The sequence below is a fragment of the Gossypium hirsutum genome, chromosome D07 (assembly GCF_007990345.1).
Source record: "Gossypium hirsutum isolate 1008001.06 chromosome D07, Gossypium_hirsutum_v2.1, whole genome shotgun sequence".
In the NCBI taxonomy this organism is placed as follows: domain Eukaryota; kingdom Viridiplantae; phylum Streptophyta; class Magnoliopsida; order Malvales; family Malvaceae; genus Gossypium; species Gossypium hirsutum.
Window position 1 is genome coordinate 19,809,015 of NC_053443.1, and position 6,547 is coordinate 19,815,561.

The following is a 6,547-nucleotide window of genomic DNA, read 5'->3' on the forward strand; positions in this document are numbered from 1 at the left end:
TGCTCTTCCATTAAGGCTGTGATGATTGTTAAAGAATGAGAAACAAAAATGTTATAATTCAATAATGTTAGTGATCAAAATATAATTTTTCATAGTTTAGTGGCAAAAAAGAAATCTAAACAAAGTTTAGTGACATTTTTGTAGTTTACCCTAGACCAGTCCATGGAATGGATAGGGTTCGAGCTGGGTCTTTACAAAATTTTAGGCTTGTTTGATAGGGCCCAAGTCGAAAAATGGGCTTAAAATTTTGCCTAAGCCCGGCCTAAACAAAAATGTTAAAATCCAGGCATGGCCCGCCTATATTAAATTTTTTATATTATCGTTTTATATAAATTTTTTAAAAAATATATAATATATCAAAAACACTTAAAGTATTAAAATAAATATTTTCCAATAAATTGAAAATAAATTTTAAAAAAATCTTTATACTTAAATAACACTGACATAGGTGCAACTTAACAAACAAATGCCTCTAAAATAGTAATAAAATTAAAAATAAAATAAGAGTTATACAATAACTGAATAATAACAACAAAATAGTAGCAACATAATATTAAAATGACAGCAAAACAACAAGAAAACAATAGACTTTTTTTTTTTTTGTAAATTCGGGTCGGGTCGGGTCGAGCCCGGGCCAAAAAGTCTTACTTGAGGTCCGACTCTTATTTAAATGAACCTTATTTTTCCCAAGCCCATTTTTCGGGCCTATACTTTTGCCTAATCCCTCCCACTTTTTGGATGACCCAACCATGGACAGGTCTAGTTTACCCTTAATTCACTTTAGTTTTGTGTTGGGTAATTAATATTTTAGACAAATTATAAGGGTAAAAATTTGAAAGTCAAAATCTATTTTAAGTTTCCTTGTATATTTGAAATTTAATCACAATATTTTTATTTTTAGGAACTTAGCCCCTTTAATTTTTGAACTTAAAAATTGAAGTCCAATTGTTAGCACCATTAGGATTTTTTAATAAATTCACTGGTGTGACATATCAAAAATAAAAAATGTTACTCAATTGGTAGCTTGAATCAAAAAAGAAGAAGACATTACAAAAGATTTGAATTTAACAGAGAATTTTAACAGTACGGACAATTCTTAAAAAAATTATGTCTAATTTTAATCGAAATAAAGTATTTAGACTAATTAATGATATTAAATAAGTTGAATTACAAAATTATGTAAAAAAAAGTTATGGAGTCTCCCGGGGGTAATACTATAATTGTTTGCTCAAGAAGTATGCAATTGGGTAATACTAAAATTGTTTGTTCAAGAAGTATGCAATTGATAAGCTAGGAGAGCCCTTTTCTCAGATGGTACAAGAATTGATGGTGCACATAAACCATCTACAGGTATGGCCGCCTGTGGAGGAGTTATACAGGATTGGAATGGGAAATGAATTGTCGGATTTTCTAGATTCATTGGTTCTTGTTTGGTATCGGAAGAACTTTGGGGTGTTGTTGAAGGCCTTCGACTTGCCTGGTGGAATGGACAAAGAAGAGTTATTCTTGAATTGGAAAATATTGACATTGTTAATATGTTGACCAGCAGTTCTAAGGTTGGGGAGCATAACTTGGGTCAAGAAGCTCGTACGTACATGAAGAAAATATGGGAGGTAATTATACAACACGTTTACAGGGAAGGCAATAAGCTTGCTAATGGCTTAGCTTTGATGGCTTGGAGTCAATCATTGCAATGTTTTGTTTTTTACTTTCCACCTAATGCGGTTTTTGATTTACTATATGCTGATGCTCATGGTTCTGTAACACTAAGAATAGTGTTTGCTTAATATTTGTTTTATTTTCTCTTTGATAAAAAAAAATCAAATTTGAGCATGGTATAAGTACTAAAATTGAAAATTAGTTGTAGTAATATAATCTAGAAAAAGTAAAAGGACGTTTAGTTGGACAAGTATAATTCAACATCATAATCATAATAAAACATTTAGACTAATAGATTAAATTTCAAATTTGAGTATAATATAAGAACCAAAGTTAAAATTTGACCATTATTATATAATTTAAAAAAAGAAGTAAAAAGGTTTTGTATTTAAAAATGTGTATGCCAATATTTTAATTAGAGTGAAATATTTATACTAACTATAACATTATAAAAGCTGAGATACCAAATTATGTAAAAAAAATTAAAGATATAATTGCAAAAAAAAAAACTTCAACGTTTGAGGGTTTTTAATTTTGTGCCATTGACTTTTTTTATTGATACTTTCAACGTTATGATTTTTTCAGAAATCAACTCGATTTTAACGGTAAACGTGAGTTGACCGTCAGTCAAACACCGGTCAATGAAGTAAGCCTATCTGTAGATGACGTCATTTTTTTTTTCATTTTGTTTCCATTTCTTTCTTCTTTTCCCTTCCTCTCTTTCTTTCCCTATAGCTACTGTTACTGTAAAAAAAGTTACAATTCCCTTTCAGTTTCAACTCCACCATTTAACACTTCACTTTTTGAAAAGCTTCACTTACAAAGAAGAAAACCCCCCAAAACCATAACACATGCCACTCCAAAAGTGCTATTTTCTACCACCAATTTCATCTTTCTTCATTGTCGTTTTTTCCTTGCTCTTTGTTACGGCTTTTGGTTATGGATCACCAGGCTTGATCTCGGCGGCTTTTGGAGAAAATGAGTTCTTTTGTGCCATTGATGCTGGTGGGGAACAACAGATCATTTGTTGGGATAAAACCAACAAGATATCTTCAGTTTCCACTTTCGATTTTGTTCCTTTCATGGCTTCTCTCTCTGGTGGTGAAGGATTTCTTTGCGGCATTACTGCGAACAATTCACAAGCATTTTGTTGGGATTTATTAGATTTTGGTATAAATCTTGTTCCTAAAACTTTTAAATATAATTCTTACTCCCAAATTGATGTTGGGAAATTTCATGTTTGTGCCATCAAAGGGTCTTATTTTTTAAGTTCTAATGATTTCGGTAATGTGGATTGTTGGGAACTTGATTGAACACTTGGTAAAATTAATTTTACTACGAGTTCTTTTAGTGATCATTATGTTAACAATGTTATTGTTAAGAACATTGTTTATAGGGATGGTTTTAGTTGTGGGGTTGCTAAGGAAACTGAAACATTGAGATTTTTTTTACAGTAACAGCAACTATAGGGAAAGAAAGGGAGGAAGGGAGAAAAAGAACGAAGACGGAAACAAAATGATAAAAAAAAAAAAGATGACATCGTATATGACATTACATAGGTTTACTTTGTTGACAGACTGTTAAAATTAGACAAATTTATGAAAAAATCATAACGTCGAAAGTGTCAATAAAAAAAATCAAAAGCATAAAACCAAAAACTCCAAGCGTTGAGGAATTTTTTACAATTATGTCAAATTTAAATTATAAAAATTAAATTTAAAATTTGAACATATCATAAGGATTAAAACTCAACCATTCTTATAAAAGCTTAAAAAAAAAAAGCTTTGTTTATTTATTCGATAGATTTCCTAAAAGGAATACATTAGACATTCCTCTTTATTTATATATATATTTATATCATTTTTAATTATTATTGAATTTTTATTTTGTCATATGTCACAATTAATTAGTTGACATCTTATTAATTTAAATATCATCATTGATGGATCCATTTAACTAAATAAAACTTTAATAGAATGTTAACTAATATTTTAATAAAGGAAATCAAATGTTTTAAACGTATGACAAAAAATGTTTATTATTTAAATGTTAATTAATATATTTACTTTTAATGTTGATTGAATAATTGGATATATAATTAATCTCATATAATAATGACTTATTATTATTATTATATAAGTCGTGTTGTTACACATTAACATTTTTATTTGTTAAGTGAACCTATTTTTGCTATAATTGTAGATCCCTTTTTCATGTATTTTCGTAACTATGGTTGCGTCTTTAACTTTGGAAATAATTACTGAATACCTATAGTATTATAGCACCAAAATGTAGTTTCTAATTTTTAACTACATTTTATTTCAGTAATTATGGTTGTGTAAATATTTCAACGCTAAAATAAAATATGCAATAATTACTAGACTATAAATTATGATAGAAATAAATAAAATAAAATAAAATCATAATTTATATTTGCAATATAAATATGATTATTGAATAACAAAATGATTTAATATATATATTTTTTATAAAATTTGAATCTTTTATTTTTTTTCCTTTTCAATTTTAAATAAATTGTTAGTTTTAGTTTAATTTATTTATCGCCTATTTTGATATGTTTAATGAAAATTTCAATTATTATTAATGTTTTGTTTAAAAATAGGTTGTGTTAAGGCAAGTTTTGGAGTAGCTTTCTAAGTGACACTTGGTAGTGGCTACTACTATCATCCTTATAATAAGAGTAGTAAATTTGTCATATTTAGTGTTGACAATTTATTGAAATAAAATTTTGGTGAGTTATAGACTGTGATTCACTTATTGTATTATGGAGTAAAGATAATGAAATTACTCTTTGAGCTAAACTCTATAGATGTAGGAAACCGGACTACATAAACAAATCTTTGTGCTTTTCATTTATTCTATATACATTGTTTCCGCAATGCTAGTTGAAGTAACCATTGAAGTCAAACACTTCCATTCACCTTAGATTGTACTAGTAATTAACGACTTGAGGTTCCAACAATTGGTATCAGAGTTTAACACTTAAAGTAATTATTGGTTACTCCTGATGTTGCTGATTGCTATCAATGGAAGGATCTTCGACTACTCATCCCCCTACGTTGGAAAGTGGTAATTATCTCTACTAGAAGGCTAGAATGAAAGTCTATATTACGTCAATTGATGAAAGGGCCAGATGTTCTGTGCTTATTGGTTGGCAAACTTCCATGATTGATTCTAAAGCTGGGAGAGTCCTTAAATCTAAACTTTGATGGACTATTGAAGAAGAATGTGTTACTAATGCCAATTTCAAAGCCCATATGTCAAATTTTGTAGTGTTGACCTACATGAATTCAAAAGAATTTCCAAGTGTACAATTGCGAAGGGAGCATGAGATATTCTTTATATTGCCTATGAAAGGACAAATATAGTCAAGCAATCCAAGCTGCAAATGTTGACAACCAAAATTAAGGCATTGAGAATGCATGATTCTAAAATCATTAGTGAATTATATGCCGAGTTGTGTGACCTGTTTAAACAAGCGTTTGCTCTCAGTGAGGAAGATTCCAAAACTAAGCTTATTAGAAAGGTCCTAAGATATCCACCTGAAAGGTTTTCAATCAAAGTAATTGCTATTAAAGAGGCTAGAGATCTAAAAGGTTTTGAAATTCACATTTAAAAAAACATTTGCCCAAGAAACACATGAAGGAATTATGTTTCTACATATGGGTATCCAACTGAACACCAAACAATTAATGAATAGAGTGCTAAGTGCTCCTTTAATGGTAGCAATACTCTAGTGTCACGGACTTAGATTTTTCCCACGCGATCCGTGCAGCCTTAGGCAGTTTCTTTGCTCCAAAAACGCCTAAGTTAGCCTAACTCGCAACAATAAAGGATTCAATAGAATTCTCTCAAGGCACCCACGAAGAACAGCAGAAGAATGAAGTAAGAACAAACGTTGAAAGATGAACAAAAGCCACAGAAAAGCAGGAACACTTTGGGAGAAAAGTTTGAGTGAATACTCTCAAGATTCTTATTGATAACTCAATGAAATACAATGAGCAAAGAGGTCTCTATTTACAGTTGAGTCTCCCTAAAATCAATGGTGTAGATTAAAGTACATCAATGGCTACAATTAAAAGCTGTATACAATTAAAACTCTAAGATTACATAATCTTATCTTCTCGAATCATATATCTTTGAAGATTATCTTTTATATTTATCGGGCTCTAGAGATGGGCTTTTAATCTCTCCAAGCAACGGACTAGTTTGATTGGGCCAAATGACCTCCCTCAAATATGATGGATCGCACAAGTTTGTCATGGTTGCGTGCTCCCATGCGCAACCCATGATATTCCCCCCACTTGTTCTAGCGACGCCCTCGTCGCATCCTCCTTATGGAACTGGTCAATCTTCCCTGAGAACTGCCACAATGCCTCGGCAGGTTCCCAACTTGCTTCGCTATCAGGAAGTCCCTTTCATCGAACTAAGTATTCATGCCGTGGTCGGTGGTACTTTCGTCTAATTACCCAATCTGCCTCAATATTTTCGACTTCATGATCGTACGACACCTTTACCCCCATCGGTGCTCGTTCGTACTTGCCTTGATTCGGATCCTCTTGATTCCCATGAAATGGCTTAAGCATGTTTACATGGAATACCGGGTGGACTTTGAGTTTTCCTAGAACCTCCAGCTTGTAGGCCACCTTGCTTACTCTCTTCACAACTTTAAACGGCCCATCATACCTTCGCACAAGCCCCTTGTGCAAGCTAGTATATAGCAAAATCAAGTGTGATTTAGCAAGGATTGAGTCACCACTTGAAATTGCACGTCCCTTCAGTTCTGATCGGCCCACTTCTTGTTACGCTTACTTGCCTTGTGTAAACAAGCTCTAGCAAGGTCATTTTTCTCTTGCCAATCTTTTGC